The sequence below is a fragment of the Aythya ferina genome, assembly GCF_964211825.1.
Source record: "Aythya ferina genome assembly, chromosome: 9".
Lineage (NCBI taxonomy): Eukaryota > Metazoa > Chordata > Aves > Anseriformes > Anatidae > Aythya > Aythya ferina.
The window spans coordinates 9,911,296-9,924,979 of record NC_140305.1 but is presented as its reverse complement, the minus strand read 5'-3'; the positions used below and the strand labels follow the sequence as shown (position 1 = coordinate 9,924,979).

At 45.1% G+C, this 13,684-nt stretch overlaps 1 protein-coding gene across 5 annotated transcripts in view; it reads right to left on the bottom strand.

Moving 5' to 3' along the window:
• CAB39 (calcium binding protein 39) overlaps positions 1-11,960 on the bottom strand; it is a 38,875-nt gene extending 26,915 nt beyond the window's left edge. Inside the window, exon 1 of one of the 5 annotated variants that reach the window (XM_084529793.1) lies at positions 11,789-11,960. The gene's annotated coding sequence lies outside the window, so the exon portion shown is untranslated. Of the gene's footprint in view, positions 1-5,620; positions 5,889-10,788; positions 11,049-11,446; positions 11,520-11,788 lie in introns of those variants that run through there. The other 4 variants (XM_084529794.1, XM_084529796.1, XM_084529797.1 and 1 more) reach the window with 4 other exon arrangements.
• Positions 11,961-13,684: the final 1,724 nt, after the last annotated feature.

Genomic DNA, 13,684 nt, shown 5'->3' with positions numbered 1-13,684 from the left:
TCTCTCTTGACATTCAATTACTTTACTGATCCTTCTTCCTCTTCAAGAGCCTACTTCTCTAGTAGACATCTGCATCCTGCTGGGGAAGACGAGGGCAGCTGCTATCATTAGTCTCTACTAGCTCCTAAAACTGCACTCTACTTTGAGACTGGTACATTACTTTATTCATTGCATTTTATCACTCTGCTACAGATCTTTTTCAGAAACTGAGCAGAAATTGTTTTTACATAAGGTTGCTGTACTTAAGGGGCTTCAGAGATCCAGCATAAGCACAAAAGCTTGTTAGTACTAATGCCTAGTGTCTGAAATCCTAGTTCTTTCTCCATATTCAAGGAAATCTTATGACTCAGCTTCTTTCCCTGGTGTGCTGTTTAGAGTCACCCCACCCACTCATTTCCCCGCAAATCTTACTGCTATACTGCAATATGGTATACAGACAAGCCTCACAATGCCTCACCCATTCCTCGGTAAGCTTAAATATATGTATATATTTATAATTCCACCACAGAAAGTAACTTGTATCTCTAACAAACTGTTCAAGAAGAAAGAACTTACTTCAAGCTTTCAGAAGTGCTGTACGACAGTCATGCCCACTTCTAGTGAGGCTGAAGGTCAGATAAATTTCTCATAACCTGGCATTACAGTCAACCCCTGATGGCTCAGATGCCTTTACCACATCATCACAAAACCCAGAATATTTGTTACATGACAAAAAACGCTGCAATTATGTACATGCCATTCTACTCACCCTTGGAAGCAAAAATGTAAAGCTAGTCTCCATTGTAACTATTTCTGTTCCACTGAATTGCTCTCGTTCCTTCCTAGAGGTTTGCCTTTCATATCAGAATTTTTTTTTTATATGCATTTAAGGGTTAATTTTGGGAGGCAAGAACTGGCAAAAAGGGAGGCAGAAAGTACACTGCAAGTTTAATCTCTGCCTTCACATGTTGCAATATGGTCTACAGTGTGCATGTTCCAGTCACTTAATAGGATTGTATGAAGTTTATATCAAAAACTGCACAACCAAAGCACAAGAAACCCCACTAGCACCACAATAGCAGGGTTTAATTCTTAAAACAGAAAGCTGTTGCAATGGACACAAGAAAAACAGATTACCTGAAACATGAGTTAAGTACTTAAGGAAAGAAGCCGCCAAACATAATTATTATTACAAGATAGGAAGGTAAAATGTACGTGCACTTTTCGGAGGTTTTCCTTTTAAGAGAAACCGAAAACAGCTGAGCTACAAGAACCATCCTGTGGCTGCTCAGAGTGGTGCAATTTTCTTTAGAGAATATTCCCTCAAAAAAAAAAAAAATCATACTCGGTAAAACCATTCATTAGAAGTACAAGTAACAAAGACAGGAAATAAATTTCAGAACAGATTACAAATTTGCCCAAGCAGTAAGGTGCAGTAAGAAGTAGTTACAGTACTGCTTTTTGAAATAGTGTTAAGAAAATCAACACTATTTTGCCCACAGTTCCCTTACTTCCTTTGGAGACCAAGTTTCGTGGCCTGCTAGAAAACGGTTAATGCTCAACCTGAGTCCACCCAAGTTCAACACATCACAGCTCTTCGTGTAATTTATCTGGAGAATACCAGGATCATTAATAAATATAACCTACACAGGAACAAGATCACTTAAGGAACGACAACTTTCAGACATTAAGTTAATGGGCTATTAAACAACGATCCAGACGTAGCTCGGGATCAGCCTAACACCACCCAGTGAAGAACTAGGAAGATATTTTGGGGAGTGTCTATTTTACCTAAATGATTCCTACCAGGCACTGGCCGAGGCTGAACACGAGCTACACCTCCCTGCTTTGACATGGCGTGCCTGTTAGGGCTTCCCTTCCAAAAGCAAGAATCTGGGAGTTCACAATTAAAGACTATTTTTGTTAGACTACCATACAATTCTCCTCAATCCCAATAGTCATCTAAAAACTAGCTGAGATGACAAGCAGTCAAGCACAGCTTAATGTCTCTAGGCTTACTTTTGTGCGTTAGCCTGACATAAGTAGGGCAGAAACCCAGTAAGAACACGCACCACAAGCTGCACCACAAACAAATATCGAGTCAATTGGTCAAACCCCGAGAGGTGACTCGGAAACCACAGGAGACTCCTTGTTTCTGCCATTTTTAACTCGATTGAGAGATCTTGTTGGCACGACACGAAGATTAACAAGTAAATTATTCTGAGATCAACTCTCACGAATCCAAGCTGACTCCTGCTACACAAAACCGAAAGAACTTGGCACTTTATTCAATGATTACGTATCTCCTCTGTGCAAGGGAGTTCCTGACAAATAACCTATGGGAGTTACACACTGAGTCACGAAGTGGGAGAGGGTAATCAATAAACAAGTCAGAATCACGACCCCACCGTGTTTGTGAATCCTTTCCTTCTAGTTCATTACATCCTCATTCGGTAAAGAGAAAAAGCTGCTCAGTAGATTTTGTCCTTCAATCATCTCTTATCTAGTGCTGGGAGCTGATGTACAGGCAATATCTGAGCTGCTCCATAAGGTCACCATTCATCTGACAAGCTTGCATTCTGTCAAACCTTTATTTTTTTCCCTGGCACTCAAGACACGGTTTTGATGACAATACAAAGAGTTTACTGACACTGCTGTGTTGCTAAACCCTAGTAGCACAGATACAGCTTATATGAGTTTAAAAAAAACAACACTGACCGTTATAACAGGACTTGCCTGGTGTAAGCACATTATAAATGAGCGCTCTTTCCTTCACACTTCTAACGAGCACTGGTGCCACCACAAATCCAGTGTCCAATTTGCCCAAGGCAGATGCGGAGATAGTTTTTCGTATGGATCTTCCAGCAAGCTTATCCTCAGATGAAAACCCCTGCTTCTTCCTGAGAGCACTGTATACAGGACAATGTGACAGATGGGAGAACAGTGCTAAGATCAGCAAAATCTGAGGCTAGCCAGAAGAAACCTCTCTTTTTCCCTAAATACTCAAGATCAAGAATTAGTTTTCACATGGCATCACTTGAAACAGCAAAAAAATCAAGACATGTTATAGGCCTGAACGCATCTGTGGCATTCAGATGTACACCTCCTTGCTACCGAGATGTCCTTGTGCTTACAAGAAAAGAACTTAGGAAAAGCAGCTGGCTGAAATTTAACCTGAATAAAACTGTCATGGGTTCAGGAAAGAGAATATACATTAACAACATCTCCCTTCTTGACTAAGTTTTGAACTCATTATTGAATTGATGATTAAACTATGTGCCATGATTTAAAAAAAAAAAAATCAAACAAGAAAGAACTTTAAATATAACTCTCTTCTTTCTCCCAAGTACAGAACCAGCCCCAGCAATACAGAAACTCCACCAAAGTCATTTCAAGACGATGATACACCTAAACTGCTGTCTGGAGGTCTCCTTGATGCAGTTCCCACAAATCAGCTGTTTCCACCACCAGTTCACACATTTGGCCTACCTCTGTGAAGCCGCAAATGGATTCAACTTCTGCTACCTAAACCACATCACGCCTACAATGCCAAGACAGGTGTGTTCCTCTTGGGCAAGGCAGAGCACAGAGATATATTTAAGGGCAAAGACCATACATGCTAGCGCTGGGAGAACTATGTGCCGTAACAACAGCACCAGCCTTCAGGAAACATTAGGTGAGCACCAGAATTTTAACACCGTGCCGTTGTATTGTCCTTCCGTAGCAAATATTTTGGGCAGAGGGAAGGAAATTTCACTTTAACCCCTCACTCCATGTTATTAAGTGCTATGTAGCACAGGAAACAGGGAGAAAGATCTAGACTGCCCACAAAAAAAGAGTCCAAGCTCTTGCCATGCCAACGCAATTATGAGCCACTGCGATTACTCACCAGGCATTAGTTCACAAAACATAACTAAGAGCAGCGCTGCAAACAGCTGGTACTTTCTGTACAGGAGTCAGCATCTCTCCTACAAAAATGCTTTGAGAGCTACCAGTCTAGAGACAGCAGGTAAGAAATGGGGCTTGAAACAAGAAGCAACTAATATTATGCCAACTAGCACTGGAAAAAATGAAGCGTCTCTGAGGGACACAGTTCCCTTTATCTGATCTGCTATGAAAAGCTGGAATGGAAAAAGGAACTATCAAATTGTTTCACAATACTAAAATAAGAGCTCCCAACTTTCCTCTAACGCGGTTACTGTATACAGCTACCAAGAGAAACTTGAACACCAGCAGAAATTATCACCTCTAGAAGTATATGCGAGGAAATCGGGTAATACAATCAGCACCTCTAGAAATAAAAAAAAAAAGAAATGCACCTACCATAACTCACAACCTTGGTAAACTGTCAAGTTATTCAAAAGCTTTAATTGTCTCAAAAAATATTTTCTATGCTAAAAGGCTTGTAATCATGAAGCTGAGACAAACCACTCTCCAAAACATTTTCTATACTCTAGTTCTGCTTTCAACAATGAAAGTAATTCCTGTACTAGGAAAATGCCAAAACTAAGACTTCCTTTTAGGACACTAGCTTAAGACCAAAACCTAATGTCTGGCTGCAGTCAAAATGGACTATTGGTTATAAATTCTACAAGATAATCTGTAATGGTATGCTTAAAATTTCTGAAAATGACAAGAATATGATGCGTGCAGTAACAATTTCAGAATCAGAACAACTACCCATGAGAGACAGAAATAAAACTGGGGACTTCGTACAATTCAGATACCTATTACTTTTATTTATTTTTACTACTAAGTCAAAAAACTTTAAGTAAACTTAATGAAAGACAGGGCATTTTGTTGCTTGTCAAGCTATCCCGATTTCCCTTTTAGCTCCTAAAACATAATCTTTAATTTTCTCATTCAATACGAAACACAAAGTTCTCAAACTGCAGTTTGCTTTGGTTATCTAATCTACAGACTTTGCGCAAAGTCAGATTTTCTCAGTTTTGATATAAATGTTGGAGGCACAAATCCCCAACACTCAAAGTTAAGAGTACCATAATAAACAGAAGTGACAAGTTGTAGAAACTTCCTCTGTCCTCACCAAGGACATTTAATGCTTGCAAGGCATTCTGAAAGTTACAAGTAATGCATTTACAGACTGAAGATTCTGTGTTTGGGGCCAACAAGCCTTCTCCTTGCTCACTGAAGTGCTCGAGAGCAGCTAATTCTGAGACACAGATTTGACATTTCTTCCTCAATTTCATACCATTAAACTCCCTATCTGCAAAAATACACGAGGGGCGACTGCCAGTGCCAGGGTGAGCACACAACTGCTCTTCACAGTCTGCTCCTACCACTTGATGGTAGCAATGCAGTGCAGTTCCTATGGGAAGCACAACAAGCCTTGCACGGTCAGTCTCAAGGGAAAAGCATCAACCATCTTCTGCTGGAGGTACATTATAAATCCATGCTTATGTGGCTCTAGGGTTTTTTATGTAGAGACACACATGCACGTATGTACGTGAAGGTTCCCAGCAGTGAAAGCTCAGCAAACAGAGTTAATTTTCCTTTAAGCTAGATAAAAAATGTATACACACAGGCAGGAAGGAATAAGCACAACCACCATGTAGAAAGAAGAACGAAACAGCACGCAATCCCTCAGCTAAGTACAAAGAACAAAGAAAATTGAGAACACCTTTCAGAGAATCCAGCACTTCGGCACATCCATGGGTCTGTCACCCTACCAACCGTAGCATCCTGTACAACCACTGTGAAGTTTTTGTGACCTTTCTTGGAAAATGTTTCAAGTTCATGGAACGAAGAGGCTTTCTTGGCTCCAGGGATGTCGACTGCAGCACATGGTGTAAGAGTCTCACTGGTCAGATGGCGCAGCTCGGCCAGAGCCCTGCCCTAGTGCCCTGCGAATGGACGCGGCTCCAACAGGAAAACTGTTTACTCCAGCTCCACCCTGTTACAGAGCGAGCAGAGTTTAAATATTGCTCAACCTCAATTATGGATGTAAAACGGAAACATATTAGTCAATACTGATGAGTCAATACGCTGCTTTTCTTAGAGATTACAAATCTCAATCACCACGGCCAGAGCAGCACTCGCCCAGGTACCACAGGGTGCTGCCAGGATGGCACTGAAGGAGCGCGGCCGCTGCCCCTCGCCCACCAGCCCCAGCGCTGCTCAGGCCCTGTTTTAACGGGGGCTGCAGCTCCAGTGCTTAGGGAGCCAGGTCCCCAAGCCCAACACTAACAGATTTTAGTTTCCCTATTTACCTCTATTATCTCGGTTTTCCTGTATCGTGTTTTCCTAAGAGAAGCCTTCATTCATTGCACTGACAGACTAGCTGCTAAAGAGGTTTTTCCATAGACCTTCTCCTAGTTTGATTCTTAGTTGATAAGTGCACAGCAAGGCAGAGGACAGCAAAAACAGGTCCCTCAGTCAAGCTCAAGTGCTGTCTCATTAGACAAGACACTGACACTACCCCAGTGCCTAACAGTGCTCGAGTATTCACCCCCTCCTGGGAGCCCAAAACAGAGAACAGCTAATACCACGGCCAAAGCCAATGCATCAAAACAGCCCAAGAGGTTTCCAGCTGCCCCTCCAGAACTTCGCAAGCCTCCTGCCTGTCTTGGGCACACCCCTGAAAGCACCTAACACACCACCAGACAGACAGCCACATTTAGGGAACCGAATCTCACACCGTGAATGGAAGCTGCTGGAAATGAAGCTTGGAAAGCGTCAGCTGTCAAGGGCCAGATAACACACTCAACATCAGGCACCCAAACGCAGGAGAAAATTGCTCGTGATTAAGCATCATCACCTGGAAAAGGGGGGAGAATCACCACCCTGGGAAGAACAGGAGGAAATTTGCTTTCATTAGTATCTGTGAAACCGCAAAAAAGAGGGACCTCAGTCCTCCTTTCCTCAGAAAACTGTCCTAGTAAGACACAATAAAGCAAACACCAAATACTACATCGTGACTGAACAAGTCACAATGGGCAAAGGATGCCCATTCACTGCGCATTCCCTTGTGCACTGCCTGAACAACTGGTCCTGCTGGGAAAAAAAATGAAAACAAACTTTTTATACCACATCTGCGTAAGTGAAGGAAATTGATGTTCTGGTTATTTCAGAGTCAACTTTTGAGATTAACTTTACTTTCTCAGCATTTCTAGTGATGTGTTGAACAAAGCCTTTATCGAGAAGTGCATTAAGCTCTCCACTACCATCTCTCTTTAAATTCCCCATGAAGTTTCTCCATCAGTGCCAATCTCTGCTCAGAAGAAACGTAGGACTCGATTAGCAGGTGTTACAGGTTAGAGGAACGATGCATTCATAAACTGTGTGGGAGAGGCTTCCCAGCGCTCATCCACGTTATGTTCACTGCACGTCAGTATCCCCAAGGTCTAAGGTAGAAGAAAAGCCCCCAGATTTTCTTTCCTAAAATCATATTTCTCTGCGAACAAGCCTTTCTTCTGCTTTTCTGTTGATGTTCTGATCTACAGGTGATGTTTTACGCCAATTAATTTTAAAAAGCTGTTAAAAAGCATCAGGCAAAAAAAGATCTTTTGACATATATTAGAAGTATGACCTACTAAAGCAGTGATGTGCATGTTTTATGTGTAGTAATCAAAATAAAATACAATGACATAAATGACTTCTGCCTCATTTCTACCACTGTAGCAAGAGCTCCCCAAGCTGCTTACCCAGGGCAAGAGGTCAGACTCCCCTGCAGCAGGATGCTCTGAGGCACGAGCAGCACAGACCCACCGCAGCACCCAGAAGGCTGCTGCTATTTCAATGCCTACGGATTTTTTTAAAGCAAATCCCTCAGCAGATACACTAGGAAGTTCAGTACTTCTGAACAAAGCTGTTAAAAAGGTACCCGACCACGATAAGGCTTTCTAGGCGAGCCACTGGCCAGAGGAGCAAAGAGAAAAGCGATAGCGAAAGCAGCAGCAGTCTCCTGTGTTTTACTACAGCTACCCTCACAGGAGGTAAGACATTTCACACGCTCCAACAACCGAATATAGGTAATTCTTTTACAATCGCACATATTCAATTCTGTGAAAAGTTGTCATTAATTCAATTTAACATATAGCCAAGTCATATCCTAGCTATATTAACATCATGTTCCCAATCTTGCAGTGTTTCGGTCAAACTTTCAGTTAACGAATTACGTCTTGTTACTGAAATAATGTATCAAGATAAACTGATAGGAAAAATAAACACAACAGGGTAAGGTTAAAAGCAATTAATTTTTCTAGGTGAGATACTGAAAGTATACCTGAATATTTTAAAATAAGTCCAAGCAGTAACTCGCAACTAACTTCATCAAAAGATATTTCTGAACTTAGAAAACTGAGTTTCAGTATTACTGGAGCTCTGTACTAATTCCAACCTCTCCTTTTTTGAGCTCTCTTTACAAAGACATATTTAACTTTTCAGTAATTAATTCTCTAAGCGTTTGAAGGCAAGGGAAGAACTGCAAAGGAAATGGATCTTTAAAAATCAGCTAGGTATTTTACCAGGAGGAGTAGATTTGTAATAAAGAGAAGGATTAGTTAGAACATTCAGTAATGTCCCCTCTCATTTTGTGCCCTTGTGGATGGACTTCAGACGTGCTTCTTTTTAGCATATTTGAAATCCACAGTCAGGAAGTTTTTATAGTGTCTTCTGACTGTGAAACGTTAGCTAGAATACCCAAAACAAAGGAGTTAGAAAGCAAATTGCAGTTGCTTATTTAAGCCTAAGAAATTTACTCTCTAAATTAATGTTATCTGAGAAAGGCAGGCCGTGAGGGCTGCTGAGGAATAACCAGAGTTATTCCTGTAGAAACACAGTTTTTTGCCTCTTTCCAGTTTGGTTCAAACCCGAATTCAACCCTTCACAAAGAGCACTTAAAATGGGGACAAGCGAACGTGTCATTTCACCGTGAGGTGGAACAGCGAAAGCATGTAAATCTGCTCAGGCTAAAGAAAGACCAAACTCACATGACACCGGTTTAAGCCTTAAGTCCTACTGAAGCATGCATTTAAAAGCCTACATCAAGTCCGTTAAAATAATTCAAGACATCATCATCTTCTAATTTAACCGGGGGGGAGGGGGAAGAGGCAGGGATCTCAGCCTAAAGTTTCACCTCCCAGCAGAAGCCACTTGTGTCCCTGCGGCCGACACCTCCGCACCTCACAGGGCGAGAAGCACAACGCTGCCCGAACGGACACACAGGGACAGGGGGGCTCAGGTAGAAGGGACTGAACGCGGAGCTGCCAAACAACTCGCCCTAATAAGCACCCTAAACTAGAGAACAAATTAGCGATGTGACATTTCAAAAGCTCTCCTGCTGCAACAGCGCAACCTCAAGCGCTCACAGCAGCAGGAATTTTTCATCTTGCTCGAGGTTTACCTACAGTTACAAAAACCTACAGGTACAGTGAATGCTGAGACTGGAGATCACTGAACAACCTGAGAGGTTTTTGTTCAATGTAATTAATGCCTGGCTACAATTTGCAGATAAAAAGAAGTGGTAAAAGTGCACACAGCTGACTATTTCCATACCAGAAATTTTTACATGTACACGGTTTCAATTACACAACTTTGAAAATATGCTATTCGAACTGCAACTCCTATTTTTGCTTTGCACATTATCCACATAAAAGAGCTGCACACTGTTGTGGCACTATTAATTTGGAAGGAGCAGATGACTCAAATCTTATTTTTGATAGAAAGCTGCAAGATGCCTCCAATTAGACAAAGGTAATCACACTTTAATAGCTGCTCTTGTAATTAAACCGTATCATAAAGCGTCAGAATTACAGAAAAGCGGGGCCAAAAGGGAATTCAGAAGGTCATCCAGACTCCTTCCTACCCCCTGCTTCAAGCTAGCATCAACCATTAGCGTGCCCTTCCAAAACTCCACATGCGGTAGAAAACAAGACAGCATTTTACCTAACGTCTGTAGCCTCTAAGTACATAAAAGGTACTATCAAAGCTTTGAGAAATACTTAATACAAAAATTCAGGTCGCAAAGAAGCTCATTAAAAAAAAAAAAATCTGCAAAAATTCAAATAACACAGAACTGATGCAGAAGTGAGGACGCTGGGCAGTAATTCCAGCATTCATAAAAACGCCTTAAAAACTAGGAAGTGCAGCGCAAGCAGCACAATAGTAAGGTCTCATTTGACTACCATGGGTTAATTAATAAGAAGGCAACTCGCTAACTTCCATGATAGAATGCAAAACAGATGCCATTCCCTCCTGAATAAATGTTTCGTAAAGGCAATCAAGGAATTCGAAGAGGTGGAGTTACCTTAATATTGTCGCACCCCCCTGGGAATACACATTTGCCTGTGCTTGATAATACCCAACGAGCAGAATTATCTCTCCAAGACATATTGTCACAAGGTATTGCTTAACTGGTGCTTTTACTTAGTCTCCCTTATTTGTAAAAATACATACATCCGCAGTAAACGTGAATTGTGTTTTGTAGCACTGCTTTTCAACACTCTGTAACCGTGCATTAAAAGCCTACAGAAGGCATCAAAGTTTCAGAGCTGGGACTCAACATGAGGGAACGCAACCAACTTGAAAAATAATCACTCTCAGCATTCAGAAACACCCAGAAGCACGTTTCTGCACACACACAAACTCCAGACACAACCTCCTCCTGCATAAAGGCACCTGGTTGGCCTGAGAGGAGAAAATCCTTGCCACCTCCACCTGCACTGCACTACCATCAGGATGAGTGCATGCTACCTGGCTGACTCAGGAGGCCCTCGTGTCACAAGACAGCCACGAAGCTGGTCATAAAATATAATTTCCTACAGCTGTGAGTCAGTGACAGGATCCTACCAAGACATGTGCCCCGGTGCATCAGGCCAGTCTTATGAAGCAGGTAAGCTGTCGTCATTGCTCATGGCAAATAAAAAAGTCACTTCTGACACCAGAACGGGCACCATGCTTACTGTAATTCTCATGGTATTTCTTGGTCTTTTTTCTTCTCTCCAGCTCAATACATGTGCCACGCCATGAGGTATCAGGTTGTAGGTATTAACCAAAGTCACACAGTGTCTGACAGAGCCAAAATCTGCTCTTTACAAGTATGCAGATGTAGAGGTGCGAGCTCAGGATGTGACACTTCCTCTGTCACTGTAGGGTTTCAGGAGCTCCTAGGGCCAAAACGAAGACGCGTTTCCTGGCGATGCGCTGCCACGCTGAAAGGAAAACACCGGGCCTGGCCTTGCAGCTTGCGATAGGTGAGTTAAAAAACCGCACGCACAAAAAAGCTCCGCAGTATCTCGATGCTAATCAAATGTCATTTCTGATCTGCATTTAAACTGCTTCTCCCAGCACTGTTACTCGCCTCCCTGGAACGAAGGCGCCCAGGTCACGTCGTTCAATCTTTGGCTCACCAGGCTCTCCTCAGGCAGCACACAGCTTCGAAACACATCACACACACCTAGCGCGACCGCTCCCCCAAAAAATTTACGTTATATTTAAGAAAACAAACCAGAAACACCGAACGCTTCCTAGTTTCAGGACCAGCAGCACGTCACAGAGCAGCAGGGGACAGAAAGCACGGAACACTTTTTTTTTATTATTACTATCATTTTGTGCCACTGGAGATAGAGATCGCGCTGCGTCAGCGGCCGGCGGGGGGGTCCCGCACGGCCACGACCCTGCGCGGGGGTTCCCAGAAGAGGCCTCGGCGCTGGGAGCACCGAGCGGCCGGGCCGGGCCGGGCCCCGCAGGCAGCGGGGGAGGCCGCGGCCCCACCGAGCCCCCCGCGGCAGCCGGCGCCGGCCGCGCCTCGCCCCGCCCCGCCCCGCTCCGCCGCCCCCCGCCCCGGTACCTGGGCCGCGGCCTGGCGCCTCCTCGGCGAAGCGTCCGTGTCCGGCGGGGCCTGCCCCTGCCCCTGCCCCTGCCCCTGCCCCTGCCTCTGCCCCTGGCGCGGCCCGAGCGCCCGGCTCCGGCTCCGGCTCCTCCGGCGGCTGCAGGCAGAGGCGCGGCCCGGCCCCCGCCCCCCCCGGCCCGCGGTGCTGCTGCGCCGCAGCGGCCCCGTCCCTGGCGCCCGTCCCTCGGCCGGCGGCGGAGCGCGGCGAGCAGCCGGCGGCGGCGGCAGCAGCGGCGGAGCGCGGCCTCTCTTCCGCCCGCCCGCCGCCCGCCGCCGCCCCCTGGCGGAGCGGAGGGACGAGGCCGCGGCCGCCGCCCCGCTCGGGCTCGGCCTGGGGCGGGCGGGACGGCGCCGAGAGGCCTGGGAGGGGCAGGGGTGAAGGGCCCCTGGGTGCAGCCCCCAGCCCCATCCAGCCTGGCCGTGGGCACTGCCAGGGATGGGGCAGCCACAGCTCCCCTGGGCAGCGCCTCACCGCCCTGCGTGGAGAAGTTCCTCACAGCATGTAAAGCGAACCAAACAAACCCTTGTGCTTGTTCCATCGTCTATCACTATCTGCTCATGTAAAAACAAAACAAAACAAAACAAAACAAAACAAACAAACAAACAAAAAACACTCCCCATTTTGTCTGTAAGCTCCGTTCAGGTGCTGAAAAACACTCCCTCAGCCCTAGAGATACCGAGACTTCCAGGAGAAGCAGCCGCACACGCACTGCTGAGGCCACCAGAGCCACGACAGACATGCCGGGGCCTCCATCCTCACCTGGCTGAGGCGCGAGGGATGCCTCCCGCCCTGCCCCACGAGGTTAAGGCACTGAGGTTTTTGTGAGGCTCCGTGTGTGCGAGGGCAGGCTCCAGCTGTTTCTGTGTCCCTGGCAGCTAACACCACCGCATTACCCCCCTGTGACAAACACAGGCTAGCTTGGGTGGAAGAAAGCCACATACATCCCAACAGTCATCCAGCTGATGTTGTCCATTAGAACAGTATAATGCACAACGTGATTCTAAAACAGAAAAATATGTTTTTATGGAACAAGTCATTAATTTCTTACAAGCTATGATTTGAACACTTGCACCTGCGGGCCTGATGTATTACTGCTGTATGGCAATTTGGGACTCGCTGGCCTGGTTTTCTGAAAAGTCCTTAAGCTCCTCACGCTCTGCTGCGCTGTACATCTCCAGCTGACAGTTTCTATCTTCAGTTTCTTTTTAATTACCTCTGCCATGTTAGATTTCTTCACATTACTCTCCTGTAGCTTGCCTGTCACATCACTGGGAAAGTTTTTGTTGGGGTTCTCAGTGCAGAAGAATGTTACTGCTTTGAATTCTGTGTGTTATGCCTTGCCTTTTCTGCCTTTAAAAGAAAAAAAAAATGTGTCAGGTGGGCCAAGCTGTCCCTTGCTCTCCCACACGTTCCTTACCTGGACACAGCACTGGACACAACAACTCTTACTGTGGGGTTTATTGCATTTTGGATTGAAAAGGCAGCCCAGCACTTCTGCTGTTGTCCCTGTGCAGAGAGGTCATGCAGAGCAGCCAGTCCCCCAAATCCCTGCTGGTCTGGTGCCCTCCACTAGAGACAAGCTGCAGGAGCAGGAAAGGAAGAAGTGGATATGAGGAAATGAGACATTTGGTTTTCTTGCCTGCCTGGTTCATATGGTTCTCCTGCCCTGCTTCTGGCAACCTGCAGCACCAGAGCCAGGTGAAGGTCTGCAGGGAGGTGTGAAGGCTGATTTTCTTCCTTCTCCCTCTAGGGAAAGGCAACCAGAGATTTGTTTGTGAAAAGAGTAGAAATGGGAAGTAAAACATAACTCTCATCTTGAATGGAGTGAGGATGTATTCAAACCACCAGGAGGT